Source organism: Leopardus geoffroyi, chromosome C1, assembly GCF_018350155.1.
Source record: "Leopardus geoffroyi isolate Oge1 chromosome C1, O.geoffroyi_Oge1_pat1.0, whole genome shotgun sequence".
In the NCBI taxonomy this organism is placed as follows: domain Eukaryota; kingdom Metazoa; phylum Chordata; class Mammalia; order Carnivora; family Felidae; genus Leopardus; species Leopardus geoffroyi.
This window is the reverse complement of record NC_059328.1, coordinates 132,717,896-132,737,921: the sequence shown is the minus strand read 5'-3', so window position 1 is coordinate 132,737,921 and position 20,026 is coordinate 132,717,896. Positions and strand designations below refer to the sequence as shown.

Sequence of the window (20,026 nt, the reverse complement as noted above, 5' to 3'; positions counted from 1 at the left end):
TAAGCTAATCAAGGGGAGAAACAGAGTAGACCAGTAAGGGATTCATTTATGGTTACTACCCTAGGAAAATAGAAATAACTTCTATGTTGGTTAGTCATAAAGAACAAGGCAAGATAAATCTCTTGATTTTTAAGATAAAACTGATACAAAGTTGTATTAGTTTCAGGTATACAACATAATGATTTCATGTATGTATACATTACAAAATGATCACCACTAATATTTAGTTAACATCCATCACCACACAGTCATATATATTTTTTTCTTCTGATGAGAATTTTTAAGATTCACTGTCTTAGCAACTTTCAAATATGCAGCGTACTATTATGTAAAGTAGTTACCTTACTGTAAATCACAACTCCAGGACTTATTTATTTTGTAACTGGGAGTTTGTACTGGTTAGTCACCTTCACCCATTTGTCATACCCTCATGCCCCACCTCTTTCAAGCACCAATCAATTCTATCTACAAGGTTTTTTGCTTTGTTTTGTTTTGTTTTTCAGATTCTACATATAAATGAGATCCTATACTATCTACCTTTCCCTAAATGACTTATTTCACTTAGCATATCACTCTCAAGTTCTATCCATGTTGTTGTAAATGTCAGGATTTCCTTCTTTTTTTATGTCTGAGTAATATTCCATTGCATATATACAAAATTCTCTTTATCAATTCATTCATCTATGAACACTTAGGTTGTTTCCGTGTCTTGGCTATTAGAAATAAATTTAACAGGGGAGCCTGGGTGGCTCAGTTGGTTGAGCATCTGGCTTTGGCTCAGGTCGTGATCTCACAGTTTGTGGGTTCAAGCCCCACATTGGGCTCTGTGCTGACAGCTTAGAGCCTGGAGCCTGCTTCAAATTCTATGTCTCTCTCTCTCTCTCTGTTCCTCCCCCACTCATGTTCTGTTTCTCTCTCTCCTTCAAAAATAAATAAAAACATTAAAAAATTTTAGAACAAAGAAATAAACTAACAAAACCATGGGGGAATGGCAGGGGAAAAAGTAGTTATAAACAGAGAGGGAGAGAGGCAAACCATAAGAGACTCTTAAATACAGAGAACAAACTGAGGGTTCCTGGGGGGTATGGGGGGAGAGGAAAAAATGGATAATGGGCACTGAGGAGGGCACTTGTTGGAATGAGCACTGGGTATTGTATGTAAGTGATGAATCAGGGAAATCTACCCCCAAACCAAGAGCACACTGTGAACACTGTATGTTAGCCAACTTGACAATAAATTACATTAAAAAAAAAAAAAAGAAATAATGTTGCAATGCAAATGAGGGTGGGGATGAAATATCTTCATGAGTGAGTGTTTTTATTTCCTTCAGATGACTATCCATAAGTGGATTGCTGGATCATATGGTGGTAATATTTTTAATTTTTGAGGAACTTTAATGCAGTTTTCCATAATGGCTGAACCAATTTACATTTCTACCACAGAACACTAGGGTTCCTTTTTCTACACATTCTCACCAGCATTTGTTATTTCTTGTGTTTTTGATACTAGCCATTCTGATAGGTCTGAGACAATAATTTTTCATTGCGGCTTTGATTTGCACTTCCCTGATGATTATTGATGTTGAGAATCTTTTCATGTGTTTGTTGGTTATTTGTATGTCTTCATTGGAAAAATGTCTATTCCAATCCTCTGCCCATTTTTTAAATTGGATTTTTTTTTTTTTTTTTTGGCTACTGAGTCTTATCAGTTCTTTTATATATTTTTTGATATTAACCCTGTAACAGATATATGATTTGCAAATATTTTCTCCTATTCTAATTGTTAATAGTTTTGTATACAGAAGCTTTTTAGTATGGTGTAGTCCTACTTGTTTGTTTTTACTTTTGGCGTTAAAAAATTTTCAACAAGAACAATGTTAAAGAATTCACTGCTTCTAGGAGTTTTATGGTTTCAGGTCTTACATTTAAGTCTTTAATCTATTTTGAGTTAATTTTGGTGTATGGTAGAAGATAGTGATCCAAAAGAATTTCATTCTTTTGCATGTGTCTATCCAGTTTTCCTAACATTTATTGAAGAGACTGTCTTACCTCCTGCCCCCATCCCATACCCATTGTATATTCTTGGCTCTCTGTCTTAAATTAATTGACCGTGTATGAATGGGTTTATTTCTGGACTCTTTATTCTGTTGTACTTATCTGTGTATTTGTTTCTATGCCAGTACCATACAGCCTGGTTATTATAGCTTTGTCATATATCTTGAAGTTAGGAAGCATGCTATCTCCCAACTTTCTTCTTTCTCAAGATTGTTTTGACTATCAAGTCTTTTATGGTTCTATTCTCATTTTAGGAGTGTTTCTTGTATTTCTGTGGAAAACACCATGGGAATTTGGTAAGGATTGCATAGAATCTGTAGATTACTTTGGATAGTATGGACATTTTAACCATATTAATTCTTCTGATCCATAAGTACAGAATATCTTTCCATTTACAGTGTCTTCTTCAATTTCTTTCATTAACACATTTTATAGCATTCAGGGTACAAATCTTTCATCTCATTGATTAAATTTATTCTTAAGTATTTTATTATTTTTGATGTAATTGTAAATAAGATTTTTAAAATTTTCTCTGACAGATCTTTGTTAATGCAAAGAAATTCAACTGCTTTTTGTATTGATTTTGTATTCTATAACCTTACTGAATCCATTATTCTAACAATTTTGTGGTGAAATCTTTTTTAATTTTTATCATTACTATTATTATTATTTTTTTTCGACGTTTATTTATTTTTGGGACAGAGAGTGACAGAGCATGAACGGGGGAGGGGCAGAGAGAGAGAGGGAGACACAGAATCGGAAACAGGCTCCAGGCTCTGAGCCATCAGCCCAGAGCCCGACGCGGGGCTCGAACTCACGGACCGCGAGATCGTGACTTGGCTGAAGTCGGACGCTTAACCGACTGCGCCACCCAGGCGCCCCTTTTGTGGAATTTTTAAAAGTAGAAAAAAGAGAAATTACTGATGTCCTTATTTCCTGATGTTTACAGGAAGCTAATCTATAGTTGAAGATAAATGAAGTGGGAGGCAACAACAATGGACAGAGTATCATGGCTGTGTCCTACATGTGTTTTTAGCCAATATGCTAAGATTTGGCAGAAATAGTATCATGTGGCAGAGAATAAATTCTCAATTGCAAGTTGGATGACCTGGATTTATATTTCACTTCTTACACCTTCTTAGTTTTGATCATCACTATTGGATATCTTAAAATGATAATGGGAATGATAGCATCTCATGTTGTGTTTAGGGAAGGTTAAACAATATAAACGTAAAGGTTCCTAGCACATATTACATAATCAATAAAAATATTATCTTAGTTTCATGTGGGTGAACAAGACTGTTTGTTAGCAGGTTGATGAACAGATCTATGTGAAGGAGAGGTATGCTGAGATGGTAATTTTAAAAAGCAACAATTTTACCCCTTTCATGTTGAATGTTTCAGAAGTTTTGTGGTATAGTTGAAGGATACTCAACAAATAAGAAATGTGTCTAGTTTTTTGGCCCAATTTTTCTCCCAAATTTGTGTAATATCAACAGGACATGTTAAACCAATGCAGCAGTTTTCAGTAAAATATTTGTTGATGTTGGTGATAAGAATTTTTATGATCTGAACATATTAACAAATAAGAAATTGTTGAATTTATTGTGTTTTTCTCATTGAAAATGAAAAGAAGAAATTATAATGGCTGTTGACCCATATAAAGGCCCAGATGCCTATTGAAATTGTAGAATGAACATACATATGCGGCTTGACTGATAACTCCTATTATCCTTTAGAAATAACTTGTGTGCAAGAAAACTCAAACTGTTTTAAACATAAAAGAATTTTTGACTCACATTATAGGAAATCCAGAGGTGTGTTTGGACTCAAAAGATATCACCAAGGCCCAATTTGTCTTTAAAGTTTTCTATAGTGTTGGCCTTATTCTCCATCCCAGTAGCCCAGCATTCATCTTGGCCTCAAGTCCTCTTTGCATGCGTTTGCTATTGCTTTTCACTGAATTTCATAGGATAATATGCCCATCATAGAGCTAGTCACTATGATCAGAAGAGTGTCACCTTTTTACACTGGACTGTCTGGGGAGCCACACAGGAAGCACGTGTTCCAGAAGGAGAGTGCTTCACTAGATAAAAACGTTATCAAATAATGAGCACTATATTGGAGGAATCTACAATTGCCAAGTGTCCACTACCTCATTTGTTTCAAGAAGTATCAATACATATTATAAAAACATGCAATATCACTTTGAATCATTCACTTATGAAAAGATAGATCTACAGTTATCATATGGGAATTGAGGTGAATATGGAGCATGTCTAAGTTTGTCCTTAGCGATCATCTGTTGGTGGAATTTTGATTACCAGTTAAAGAGCATTTACCTAATTCTTAGCATTCATTATATGCTCATCTCTCCCTACTCATTCTTCAATTAAAAACGTGTGGTAAAAATTCAGTTATTGGATTGCAATATTTTTTTCTTTATTAATAAACTAGCAGTTCTCCAGGTACGGCTAAAGCCACTTTATTTGAAATGTTTAGCCCATGTATAACAGGGATCATCTAAGTAATACATACAATCAATCGGAATAGATTTGATGTTGATGTATGGCACTTGTATTTAAATTTATAGATTCTGGTTTATTTATAAAGGTTTTGAAGAAGAATCCGTTGAAAATGAAACAAATGACGAAAGTCAACATGAAATATTGAGAAAGAAAAGAGATTTGTAACAATAAAGCTCTCGTGTTTTCAATATAATTAATAAACATTGTACCTGTTCTGTGACCAAACTGAGCAGTTAGGGAAAAGAGAGTTACCATTCTGGAAGAGATTAATTATATAATCGCCAGAGCAAAGTTAATTTTGGGGGTAGACTTGAGAAAATAAAACATTTTGAGTCACTTGATATTGCATACCTCACCCAAAGTTCTAATTGTATTTCTATTTATGAATAATTTAAGAATTCTTTTGAGTTAACATAGCTATGTTTTTCATTGTTATTATTTCTATGTATTTGTTGTGTACCAAATATGTAAAAGGATGACAGAGCTGTGATTTTCTCTCCTACCTGTGAGAGAATGCTTGACTTAGATTGTTCTAGTAGTTGCTCACACCTTTATTTATTTCCAAGCTGTTTTGATTATTTTTTTCCAGAAGTGTTCTAGTGCTCAGTTTTGTTTTGTTGGTATGAATGATTTGGGGGGCTTGTTTTATCATTCTTGTAGCTGTTTTTCCCTTTTATGTTCAGCCAAGAGAATTAGCACAAGCAAAGGGACTAATCCTTGAAAACACATCAGACTTCAGGCAAGTAAGAGTTCTAATTTTTTTTTGTCTTGAAAGGGTCTGTTCTCGTAGGCACTGATTTATTACTTTGCCAGAGGCCTAGTGATTAGGCCCCTGAGTTGTGTGGGGGTCCATGAAAATGCTGCAAGCTACTCACATGTCTGCAAAATGTGAAGTATGTGGAAACAATCAGGCATCCATGTCAATGCATGTAGGTGATAGATAACCAGAGATACTCTCCTGAGGCAACAGCCTTGTTCGTGAAGTGAACTAATATAGACCCAAACTGGCCACTTGTTTTCTGGCGGTGGCAAGTCATTCAATTTCTATAGATCTCAGCTCTTCTGTTTGGAAAATGAGAATAATAAAGTATGTCTCATAGAGACATCATATACACTTAGAAACACAGTGAGACACTCTATATACTACAGAACAGAATTAGATTTCAGCCATTTGCCCTTTTAGGATGTTTTCTAGAGATATTTTGGAAGGCAGAGTTGATTTCCCACAGTGGGTTTATCTCTAGGATACCCTGACCAATGTTTGAGCACTGGAAATCCAAAAGTGGTAATAAAGGTGCCCTAGTGAATGTGGAATAATAAGGTAGATGAAAAAATTTGAGGGATCGTTTTTCTAGCCTATGTTAAAACAAAACAAACTTTCTACACAATCTCTATCTCCCATCTATACCAATGATCCCGAGTCTTCTTTCACTTGGAGAATAATAAGCATGGACAAATTCTTACTCTGACTCATTTTTATTCAGGCATCCTTACAGTAGAATAATCTTTTTTCAGGCACCACTTAATAGTATTGATGAGTTTCAATTCACTTACTTACAATCCCATTTCATACAATGAGTGATTCCAGAGAAGTGTTTTCCTGTATTCACATCTGTCCCTCACCCCAAAACATAACCTCAATTGACTAAAAGTCAAAGGGAAGATGTTAAAATTTATATGAATTCATTCTAATGATCTGGTGATTCTGTCAGTCTTTGGGCATCTATTGGTATGGGGATGGTTCTCTAGAGCCATGCTATGGAATTCAATTACATGTGAGTTTTTAAAAACATCAAAATCTTGAGCCCACAAACCAAACATTCTGATTGATCCACGCAAGTATTATTATCACTGTTTTCAGTTTGCTAATTAGGTAATACACAGGGATGTTAGATTGACTAATTATAGAATGAGCTTTTTGGGGTTTTAGAATTTTATTTCTCAGAAAAGATTTAAATATGGGATTCGTTCCATTCTGAGATATTGTACATACAGTCATTGCCAGGAGAGAAGATGATGTATGGCATTTCAGTGACCTATGATTCTGCAACGGTTTAATTGACTAAATTCATAATTAAATGGAAATTTTGATCTGACCACAGAAGGGGCTATCTAAATTACAAAGCTATGTAAAAGTGAATACAATCGTTAAATTTTAAGCACCAGTTCTTAGAGAGGGTCACACATTTAAAATAAATAGTAGCATTCTATTTCCTATCATATGGTACCTAGATATTCTGTAATTAGGACAGTCTGCATTCTCTTATTAGGACAGGTGTTACATAGTAATTAGTTCATAATATGTATTTTTCAAAATAGCTTTATGAGGTGCTCTAATATTATTTTAAAATTACGGATAGTGAAATTGAAACCCAAGAGGTTAAATGACTTTTCCCAGAATTATAACATATTTGTTGAGAAGCCATATCACACCATAAGATGTAATGTTACCTCCTCTGACCTTTGTGCTACAAGGATTATTTAGGTTCCTAACCAGAGTTAGCCAAACTGTGAAAGTCGAGGGTAAAATTCTCCAGAAGACCAACCTTACTTCTGACTCTAAGGAGAAAGTTTGGGGAATTCCCAAGCCCTCCCTCCACTTTGATAATTCACATTAAGGACTTACAGAACTTACTGAAAATTATTATACTCACAGTTACAGTGTATTGTAAGGAAAGGATTTAGATTAAAATCAGGCAAAGGAAGAGACCCATAGAATAGAGTTTGGGAGGATTCCTATTGTGAAGCTTCTGTTGTCATCCCCTGTGAGATTGACCCCCCCCCCCCCCAGCATCAGTGTGAGACAATAGAATATTGTCAACCAGAGATGCTCACCTGAGCTTCAGGGTCCAGAATTTGTACTGGATCTTCATTACAAAGTCCTGATTGAGTGCCCATATAGTTGATCTCACTCTCCAGATCAACTGATATCGCCAGACCCAAAATTCTACCCTAAGTTACAGAGATCTTCTGGAATGGCCAGTCCCTGACCTAAAAGTACAATCCTATCAAGTATGCATTTATTTCCTTCCAGAAGACAAGGACAAAGGCAAAACTTTCTTTGGATAAGGCCAAATTCTTTGTAAGATACCTCCAAATGTTTCATACAGTCTCTTATTTCCATTTATTTATTCAAGAGCTGTTCATTTAATAACTATGACAGACACTTTGCTAGATTCTGGAAATCAGCGAATAAAAGACAAATGGCCCTTTCCCCTGATACAGTTTATAAGAGTAAATATTACAATATAATCATAGAAATCATCATATAATTAACACCACTGGTAAAGTAGATGAAAGAAAGTATAGTATTTTATGACTAAAAAAGGTTGGGACCTAATATAGATGCAAAACTCAAGGAAGGCCTCATTGAGAAAAAGACCATATGAAGTACTGTTTAATAACTTGTATTAGCTAAATCAAAGTCAGATTCAGTAATGTTGACCATAGACTATTGTCATAGTATACTTAATAGTTGACTTTTAATTTTTTTTTCAAAAATAATGTTTCTGGTTCTCAACTAAAACCAAGAATTATAAAGCATTTCAACAGCACATACCTAATGCTATTTCATATATTTTAATTCCATAATCATATACAGAACACCTATCATAATCACTATTCTAGGCCTTGAGTTGATAACCAGCAGTGAACAAAATAGAACAAAACCTTTGTTCTAAGTAGCTAACATTGTACGGATTTAACTAACTGAGTTTAAACTCTGCAGGTAGTTATAAATAGTAGTTTAGAATGTTGGATCCTGGATTAGGCTGCCTATTTAATACCTCAAAGTTAGCTGTGTGATATAAAGAAGTCACAATCTTTCTGTGCTAAATTTCTTTATATGTAATATATGGATAGTGAAAATTCTTACATCTTTCAGTTGTGAAGACTATAATTTCAGTACTTAAAAAGCACTTTGACTTGAGGTGACTGGGTGGCTCAGTCAGTTAAGCATCTGACTTCAGCTCAGGTCAAGATCTCCTGTGAGTACTAGCCCTGCATTGGGCTCTGTGCTGACAGCTTAGAGCCTGGAGCCTGCTTCAGATTCTGTGTCCCCCTCTCTCTCTCTGACCCTCCTCTGCTCATGCTCTGTCTGTCTCCCTTAAAAATAAATAAAAAGTAAAATTTTTTAAAAAGCACTTTGACTAGCACATAAAAACTTCTCAATAAATGTTGAATATTGTTATTTTTAGGTAGGAAGTATGATTTGTTACTAAGGCTTATTGCAAAATGGGTGAAGGAGAGTGGGAGATACAGGTTTCCAGTTATGGACTGAATACACTTTGTGAATGAAAAGCACAACATAGGAGTGCCTGGGTGATTGAGTTGGTTAAGCATCTGACTCTTGGTTTCACTCAGGTCATGATCTCATGGTACCGGTTCATGAGATCGAGCCCTGTTCAGACTCCATGCTGTCAGCGTGAAGCCTGCTTGTGATTCTCTATCTCCCTATCTCTCTGCCCCTCCCCCATATTTTTAAAACACAGCATAAAAATATAATCAATGATATTGTAATAGTGTTGTATGGTGACAGATGGTAGCTACATTTGTGGTAAGCATAGTATGTTTAAACTTGACAAGTTACTATCTTGTACACCTGAAACTAATATAACATTGTATGTCAACCACACTCAAATAAAATTTTTTTCTTAGAAACAGAATTTATGCAAAAAAGAAAGATAAGCTGCTGCATAAGTCAGTCCAATATTATATAAATATCAATATAGAATTCAGTTTGATATAGCTTTGGTTTTTCATTAACTTACAGAATGGCTATGGTGTACTTCACTCTGTTTCCTCATTGAGGTAGGATAGCCTAACACTAAAATCTTTTCGGTCTATATCCAATTCCATGATTGCTATGACATTAAGTGAGCTCTTAAAGGAAAGGTCAGGCTTATTTTTACTTAACTTTGTACATTACTTTTTTATTACATTTATTGAAAACTTAAAATTATTCCTTTGTTAAAATTTCCATATATACAGAGATAGAGTTAACCTTGTTGTCTAAAGTAGAAATCAACCAAGAACATAGTCTCAGCTTATGAGTTCTCATGGAGAAAGACATTAAGCTGCTACAAGAAAGCTGTACTTTGAAAAAAGCCTTGTGAAGTCAGCAACAGAAAATAGAGCTTGGCTGAAATGAATGGCCAGGTGCTCCATTGTTTGTTGTTGTTGTTGTTGTTGTTGTTTCCTTCCCTCATTGTAAAAGCTGGGGCTAGTTGGTTGACAGTTCCTTCTTGACAGGAGATGACTCCAAAGAAAAAGACATCTAGAAATCGCTTTCCTTTAAAGATAAAGTAAAAGCTAATTTACCATTGTCCTACTGAATGCCATGCCTCACTTCAATAGATCAAGGCAGAGTTAAGTGATCAGAGGAATCAAATGCTAAAGACATGTCAGAGAGACAGTAAGCAATTGCCCTATTGACTGCTGATTCCAATAAAATTATTTCAGACCACTGATAGGTTTTTTTTCTTCTTTCCTAAATTGTGAGATGAGTTAAAGTCCAAGCCAGATTTTAGATCGTCAGTGCAATGTAAAGAAGACTTGTTGTTTACAAGAGAAGTGATGAAATAGGTCATAAACAAAACAATTGAAACAAACTTACTTCTTCTGGAAACAAAAAAGTGAGCATTTTTAGAACTGCTCAAAATATTAGAAACATACGAGTTTGACATGAGATGGAATAGGAATTACATCAGGATAATTTAAGGCACCACCAAAGTGGGATGCTTGGAAAATACATCAATAGAAATACATAATAAACATTGACTATGAGACTAGAAGATTTGGGAACCCTAGGAAAGAAATATAATTTAATATTAGCCCACTTTCATAAAAATATTGAACAAAGATCCTTGAACGTAGATGGAATAAGGAATATTAATAAGTCATTCTGATAAATATATATGTATAAGATTACCAAAGCCAATAGAAAACTGAGGAAAACATTTAAAAGGAATTTTTAAAAGATTTTCTTTTCCAAAAATAAGTAAATAGCATTTATTGGCCAAATTTATTTAACAAGCGCATTTCATTTTAAAAGTCATCTCACTGAGGACAAAGAAAAATTATACAAAAGATCTTATATATAAATTATATTTCTGAGAAATCTTGTAATACATCTTCATTCTGGGAAATCAAATTTTCTTTTAGATTCCATAGCAACTGAATTTAATATTTTTATGATAATCTCTATTATAAAATTAAAACATTTTGTTTTAAACCTCTTTTTCATTTTCCTTAAGGCAGAATATGTCTATTAATACTAATTCAGAGTAAATTTTACCTGACTTTTGTTTAAAGTTTATTTATTTATTTTGATAGAGAGAGAGAATGGGGGTGGAGGGGCAGAGAGAGAGGGAGACAGAATCCCAAGCAGTCCCCAGGCTGTCAGCGCAGAGCTTGATTTGGGGCTCAAACCCACGAACTGTGACATCATGACCTGAACTAAAGTGAGACACTTAACCGACTGAGCCAATCAGGCGTCCCTTTTACCTAACTCTTAAATATTGGAATCCGAATTGTGTGATTATTCAACATGTGTCTTTTCTGTATATTTTCAGATCAGTGTTTAATCACAGATCAAGAACCTCTTTTTTTATTTTTTTTATTTTTTGAGTGTTTTCTCCCTTTTACCTAAAACACATTCTGGATTTAGGTGTATTTAAATAATATACAAAACTAAGTTAGAAAAAGTAATTTTCTTTTTAGAAAAAAAAGCATGTAGTGATTATTGGAGTCTATAGTTTAAATTTATAAAAGTAATTTCCAGGGTATCTTTTCATTTTTCTGAGCAGCACAGTTTCAATGCATGCATGGCAACTATTCACTACACTTTCTCAGATATCCAAAAGTTGTGCTGCATTCTACAGACGATATCTGATTCTTACAACAGCCCTTCTAGACAGGCATTGTTGCCCGTGTTTCACAGATAATGACAGGAATCAAAATCTCAAAGAGAACAAATTACTTGCCCAAAACCACATAATTATTGAGTGGTAACGCCAGAGAAATAACATACTTTTGAGCTTAATGTGAAAAAAGTTTAAGATACCAGATGTACGTTGCTATGTATGAAATTTGAGTCACATCAGCCTACTTGTTATTTCTTGGAATAGTCATTCTTACTCTCTGCTGTGAATTTATACATTTCTTCTTTCTGGATCTATTCCATTATACGAGAAAGTCTTACATACCAGAAGCCCCCTCTTCTTCATCTGACAGCTTCTCACCATTTGAAACTCTGACTTAGAGATACCCTTAAAAAAAGACTTTATTTTGGAGAACCATGCAGTGAATTGTTACCAGAGCATATATTGAAATAATGCATCATTGTTAATTGAAGTCGATGGTTCATTAAGATTTCCTTAGTTTTTACCCAATGTTTATCTGTTCAGGATCCCATCCAGGATTCTGCACTGCACTTAGTTGTCATGTCTACTTAGGTGCCTCTTGGCTGTGACGGTTTCCTAGCCTTTGATGATATTGACACTTTTGAGAAATACTGATTACATGTTTTATAGGAAGTCTTTTATTTTTTAAATTTATTTTGAGAGATAGAGAGCAAGCAGGGAAGAGGCAGAGAAATAGGGAGACAGAATCCCAAGCAGGCTCCATGCTTTCAGTGCAGAGCCTCATGTGGGGCTCAAACTCAAAACCTGAGATCATGTCCTAAGCCAAAATCAAGAGCTGGGCGCTTAACCAACTGAACAACCCAGGCACCCCTATAGGAAGTCTTACTATAGGAATATGTCTGATGATGATCTTCTCATCATACTGGAGTTATAGGTTATTGGGAGGAAGACCACAAAGAGAAAGTGCCATTTTCACCACATTATTTCCAAAGTCCACACTATCAACATAACTTATGACTGTTGATATTAATTTTGATCATCTGGCTCTGTAGTAAACTTATTCTTTTGGTTCCCTTTGCATCATGTACTGTCTTCAGTTATATAGCTCTCCTCTTCATCTCCAAGAAACTTTATTATTGTTTAATGGGAAATAAGGTCTGATTTTCTTTTCTCATTATACGGAATTACTGTTAGACACAAGGAGGACTGATTATCTCTATACTCTAAGCATCTATCATACAGTGTGTTGTATAAGAGGCATCCATGTAAATATTTGTTGAATAAAGAGATGTTTTGTAATAAATAATTTTTTTAATTCAAAATAAGTTTTAATGAGCTGATATGGCATAATGGGCAGTATCTTGAAACATATTTGGCATAGGGACTCTTGGGTGGCTCAGTCAGTTAAGTGTCTGACTCTTGATCTCAGTTCATGTCTTGATCTCAGAGTCTCATGACTCTGTGTTAGGCTCCACACTCCTGGAGGCTACCAAAAAAAAAAAAAAAAAAAAAAAAAAAAAGATCTTTTTCCCATAAAATTGGGATAGAGCCTTAAATGTTACTTTAGTTTCCACATCTTTACAATTAAAGAATGTTGATAGAAAAGAGTCTGCTAATATTTTTAAACAATGGATGATTTATAAAATAAACCAAAAATGCAACAATAAACAAATACAAAACCCCAGAAAAATTCAAAATATAAAACAGGAAAAATTGTACATCTGTTCTTGTCATAGTAGAAGTGCATTTTTATAAAGATTAAAACATGTAGAAAAATTCTACAAAATTATTCATCAAAAGAAAATACCTTAACATTGATCCTATTCAGCATAATTTCCTCACAAAAAGTATTTTAATTATATCATAAAATACACCCTGAAATAATCATTTTACACGTAGAATAGAAAGTTTCTCTAATGTTGCTGTCTCTGGCAAGGAATGTCACATCTAAATGTTACGTATATTCCTAATACAAGTGTTCCTTGTTTTTTTGCATTTCAATTTTGGTTCCAAAATTAAACTTGGGAGAAATTTTTTCCCTTCTCAGAAATGAGGAGATACGACTTTGAGATGAGTGATCTTAAAGAGAGAAATGGTTTACCTTATACTCATGAATTGAGATAAAGTTCCTTAGAGGCTTTTCTGTTTCACTTGACTTGAAACATGGCATTATGCATTTGTTAGAAGGCAGGCTCATAGTGAAGATAATATTTGGGCTTATTCTTTTGTGGACTTAGAAATTAATCACCTGGTACATAGTAAAAACTCTTTTTAACATTAAATCCTTATTCATTCCCAAAATGAAAATTAAAAATGTCCATGTGTCATAAATATGAGGAAACTGGCTCTATTTTTTTTTTTTTTTTTTTGAGTTGTTCCTTTTTGTTTGTTTGCTTCCATTGGTCCACTGATACCTGTTTAATATTTGCAGGTCCTAATATTTCAAATTAAATCTTAGAGTTTGGATTGTACCCTTGCTGAAACCGAATGAATTAGAACTGTTATCCACATAAAACTGCTTCCTCAGAATTGTACTTCACTGCTTGTCAAGGCTGTGGAATTTATTGTTATTCAATAGCCTCATACCCTATAATAAATATAGCACAGAGTAATGGCAAAAAAACAATAGCCATTACTTATTACTAGAGTTATATGCCACATAAACAACCCATTATTAAATTAATACTTGCCTCCTATCTAAAATGTACATTTTTAATTAAAATATAAATAATACTAACATTTTCTGAAATTATTTTAGAATGCTTGGTAGATGATACTTTATTTTAAAATTCTTTCCATTATAGGTATGTAATGTGTTAGATCCTTCATATCTGTTGAAATTTCCACTATGAAATAGAGCCATTGCTTTCTAAATACAAAAGAGATTTTCACCCAAGGTTATCTTTAGATACCCTTTCTCTCCTCTCTTCCTCTTCTGAAGCAGGATGTAGAACCGTATTGAATGTGCATGAGCATAGACTGTGAAATCTTATAGAACTTAGCCTGAATCCTAACTCCTTCATTATGAGCTTGGATAAAGACAAATTATTTAAAGTCTCTAAGCCTCGATTTCTTCCTCCATCAAATGGGAAAAAAATGAGCTCCCCATATAGATTTGCACTGAAGGTTAAATGCAAATATGCATGAAAAAAAAAAAAAAAACCAGGACTTGGCACACTGGTAGCACTAGTAAGTAGCACGTACATAAAATGAGAGTAAGAGGAAAATAAACAAGCAAAGAAAAACTCATATATTCATATTTTCTCCAGGCTCTACAGAGAACCCTTGTTCCTATAACCATAAATATGTTGTTCCCCTTGGGCTTTACTGTTCTATCTTTGCTCAGTGTAAGTCTTATCCTTTAGAATCTTTAAAACATAAAGAGTGAATACATACTATGTATACATAAGAGAGAGAGTATTCCAGAGTAGTATTTTTTTCTTAAGCAGAGCCCTTTTCCTTTGCCCACATAATCAAATATGTGAAACTGTGTGATGAAGATATGTCTCCATATTAAAAATGAAATTCAAAAGTAAACTCAATGAGAGGATGTAATAAACATAAAAAATGATGGAAGTAATACTCCATATTGCATACAAAATATCCACAACTACTTACTTATCTCATTTCTTGTTGGTTCAATGTGTTATTATCCAAATATTCTCCATATGTAATGAAGTAAAAAAAGAAAAATAATAGTAGAAAGCCACTTAATTTCCAAATTGCATGTGTAAACATGTGAGTTGTAAGTGGTTTGGATCTCATGAATTTTAAAGCCACTTTTTAGTGGCCCTAGAGCTTAAAACTGAACCTACATGGATAACTAATTTGAGTCAAATGTGGTAAGGAAATACAAATGGGAGCCTTCCCTTTGTAAGGCAGGCCATAAGAGTGAAACCTCTTGTTTTTCTGTCCCAATGAAGTGAATTCTGCTAGGGAAGAAAAAGTTGTAGATACATGATACAGATATCTGAGAGTTGTGTGTGTCTAATTACCTTACATCAAATATCCTGATTAGGTGAAATTAGAAAAAAATGTCAAAGACAGAAATTGAGATCATTGAATGTAGTCAATTTCAGACAACACTGAGAACTCAGGCAGCAACCTGCTTGTTTACAGAACTTTCACTTCTTTATGCCCTCCCAAACACCTACCATAGTAACTTGATCTCTAATATAAACACAACGAAGGCAAATAAAAGTTCATTGAGAAGTTACTGAAGTTAAAAAAAAAAGTAAGATAAGAAGGTTGTTTTCCTTTTGTGTTTTCTTTCCTCCACTCATTTGAAGTTTTCATATATGGAAATCGATTTTTTTCCCTGCTATGTGAAAGAAAAAGATGACTGTGCATTTCATTAGGATTAATGTTATCTTTTACCCCCTGGTCTTAATATTTTGGTACATGTAAATATTTTTGTTTTGTTTTTTTTTCCTCTTAGTTTCTGAAAAATACACAAGGCAGTTGAAAGCAAAAATTACAACATTGTCCTTTCAGGTTTATCACAAATGTAGATGTAATATATCTGCAAGTGTAGCATTAAGTATTGGGAAGTAGGGAGAGTTGATGAACCTATTGAGTTGCAAGATTTCATATGAACTGGTACAATATTAACTCTAAGTAAACTGTGAAAACTTAAGTATATGCTGTATCTGTAGAGTATCTCTCTCTCTCTCTCTCTCTCTCTCTCTCTCTCTGACTCACACACAAACAAATTAGGTATAGTTAAAAAATAAATGGAAGTTTTAAAAAATTCATAAAATCCAGAAGGAGTTAAGTTTTGAAGAACACAGGAAGAACATTCTGAGGAGACAAATAAAACCCAAATAATAAGATGGTAGACCTTAATGCAATTATATCCATAATAATCTTAAATTTCAATATATTAAACACTACCATTAAAATTATTAGAAAGCTAAAAAATGAAGGACCCAGCTATGTGCTACCTACAAGTAATGCATTTTATTTATATTTATTTGTTTTTAAGTTTTTATTTTTATGTAGTCTCTCTACCCACTGTGGGGCTCAAACTCACATCCTCAATATCAAGAGTTGCAGTCTCCACTGACTGACTAGCCAGGTACCCCACAACTGATGCATTTTAAATATAAAGTTAAAGAGAGGTTGAAATTAAATTGATGGAAAAGGTATATCAAAATTATTATCATCATTGTCATCACAAGAAGGCTAGCTACCGTGGCTGAATAAGTATCAGATAAATATACTTCAGTGGAAGAGTCTTACTACACATAAAAGGGAGAATTTCTTAATGATAAAGTCAGTTAAGCAGGAGAACATAGTTAGAAATATTTTGTGCCCAGTAACAGAGCTTCAAAACACATGGAACAAAATTGGCAACATTAAAGGCAGAGATAGACAATATCCAATCATAGATGAAGATTTTAATATCCTTTTCTCATCAATTGATAGAAAATTAGAGAAAAAAACCACCTAGTAGTTGTATAATTCACATTTGCAGCGATAAGGCATGTACAGGTCCTTAAAAAATATCTTAATGTATTTCAAAGGTTAAATCATTCAGAATATATTCTCTGACCACAATTGAGAGAAATTGAAAGCAATAACAATATTTTGTTATGTCTGCCCCAATATTTGATAATTAAATCATATGTTTCTAAATGATATAATGACTAAAGAAGAATTCAAAAGAAGAATTATGAAATAAACTAAAAAAAAATCATAATTTGGTTGTAAGTAAAAGGGTATAGAGGAACACTCAAAGTTTTAAATGCTTCCCTTAGAAATAAGAAAGTCTAAAATTAATAATCTAAATTCTCCCCTAAGACTCTAGACAAGGAATAGCATAGTAAAATCAATATGAGTAGAAGGAACAAAGTTACAAATGTAAGAATGGAAATCAAGGAAATTAAAACAAGCAATAGAGAATATTAACAAAACCAACAGATGGTTCTTTGAAGAGATCAATAAAATTGATAAACTAATGAAGACAAAAATAGAACATAAGTTTTCAGCATCAGGAGTGAAAAAGAGGTTATCATTAGAGATTTACAAATCTTTGCTGTTCAACATGATTTGCCCTAAGCATATGTAGCTATTTAAATTACAATTAATTAAAATGAAATAAAATTAAAAGTTCAATTTTTCTCTCCCTCTAACCTCATTTCAAGTTCTCACTAGTCACATATGGCCAATGGCTACCATTCTGGGCTGTGCAGAAATAGAACATTTCTATCATCACAGAAATTTTCTTTTGGACAACATTAACATTGCCCATTGGAAGAAAAAGACAATGCTACAAACAAGTTTATATCAACAAATTTGACAACTCAGGGGAAATGGGCAAATTCCTTGAAAAATACAATTTACCAAAACTGACACAAGATGGAAGAAAATCTGAAATGCGATATATTAGAGATGTGAAATTTGTATCTCAAAACCTCTTACAAAGAAAACTCTAGGCCAAATTGCTCAATTTTATCAACATTTAAGGAAGACAATGCAATCTTATACAAACTCTTTCAGAAAATAGAAAAGGAAACACATCCTAACTCATTTTTATCCAAATAGCAAAACCTAGTAGAGATATTGAGAAAAAAAATTACAGGAAAATCATCCTTATGAACTTAGATGTAAAAATCCTTCAATATGTATGAAGAATAATGCATTAAATAACAGTTTGTCCTAGAATAACAAGGTTGGTTTAAAATGTGAAAAATCATGCAAAACAGTTCTATTAAGGAGATGTTTAAAAAATGAACATTTCAAAGGTGCAGAGAAACAACTTGACCAAATTAAATCCATGATGATAAATATCTCAGAAAACCAGAAATGTAACTTTCTCTTCCTATCATTAACATCACAACAACTATTCCAAACCACATAACTAATCCGTGTACATCCTACATGTTCTTCCAATCTTTTTGTCACTTTGCCAGTGGATAAATCTTTCTAAAGTATTGCTTTATTGAAGTTATGTTTTTTAGTGGTGCCTCTTTTCCTCCAGGTCAGATTGTTATTCTTCACTAAAACCCAGTGCCTAATGTAGTTAATGATTTCATTCATTCATTTATTCATTCAAACAATTGAGTTTCCTAGCCTTGATTAATCCATCTGTGTGCTAGTTCTTGCTTTTCTATTGCACTGCTAAAGAAAATTAAAACTAAAATACACAAAATGTACAGTGTGAAATCATACAGAAAGCATTCATACAATTAGTGCCATTTCTATTTTTTTATTTTCCAACCTCAAAGAAATTCTTCAGTCTTTTCTGACTCAGCTATATTTGTGTTCTCCACAAAGGTTATTTCTAACCTCATTCTTTGTAAATCCCTGACTTTGTCACCTCTTCCTTAATTGTCAGAATATGACCTTGTCTACTCTGTCCAAGAGAAAAGTAAAAGTCAAACAGGAAAACTTCAATAATTTAGCATTGTCTAAACCACAGAAAGTAACTGAAGCCATACCGGTATTTTTTTCTCATTCTTTTTTTTTTTTCTTGAAATGTGTTTTTCTTAGGCTACGCTCTTTCCCCATTCTCATTTCCCCTAGACCTCTAATATGTCATGACACCCTCCAAATCCTTCAATGATTCTTTGTTACGCTTAAGATAATTTCCAACTTCTTTAACATAGTTTACAAGCTTATCTAGCTTTTTTCTCCCTAAAAATCTATTTTTTTTGTCAACCCCAACTTCCCTTAGTTTCCTGATTACACTGTGTCCTTTCTCACTTTTTCAATTCCTCTTTCTCTTTATAGAGCACTCTTTCCCATGACTCTATCTGATGAACTTCTGTGTACCATGTAGCTCTCAATTTAGATGTAATTTACTTGAAATCTTTCAAAACAACACTGATATATAAATTGTTTCCCCACTGAACCCTGTATTTCCCCAATCTTAACACATGCCATTTGGTATTATAATTACTTATTTACTTGTCTTTATCCCTTGAGTCTGAACATGCCATTAGTACAGATACCTTGTGGATGAAGTGGAATAAATGAACAGTGCATGGTTAAAGAAGACATACACTATGCTTGGCATCTGGATAATGAGATAAAAGGAAGAATCTCTGCTCTCAATGCCTTAATAGTCTAATGAAGAGACAGGTAATTTAAACCAATAATGATCATATATTAAATACTATACTATGGCATTTGGCCCCAGTTCCTTTTCAATTATATTTCCAATCACTTAGAAATAAACCCATTAGGTATTTGTACTAATCATACTTGAACATATTTTATGCCTTTTATTCCTACGTTTTGCTTATGCCTTTGAATCTTCCCAAAAATTATGAATACTTCAACAATCATAAAGAACATCCATGCGATTTTCCCAAGCTACCCTGGACCACAGTGTTGTCGCCTTCCTCTGAACTTCAGTAGCACTTCTAGTACCACTGTCCACTTGACAATTATGTACTAAGGCTCAGTTAATTATTTATATATAATTATACCTTTTTTCAGATTTAGAACTCTTAGAAGACAGAGATATTATATAACGGTGTATATATATAAAACCCTTGAAGACTCATCAAGGAATAAAAAAATACCTTGCTTATTGAAGTTTTGTTATAATTGATTTTTAAAAAATAGGGGCGCC

General features: G+C 33.5%; 1 protein-coding gene across 4 annotated transcripts in view; it reads left to right on the top strand.

Moving 5' to 3' along the window:
* Nucleotides 1–20,026, top strand: part of LRP1B (LDL receptor related protein 1B) — a 1,910,230-nt gene that overhangs the window by 844,931 nt on the left and 1,045,273 nt on the right. The gene's annotated exons all lie outside the window — the stretch shown is intronic.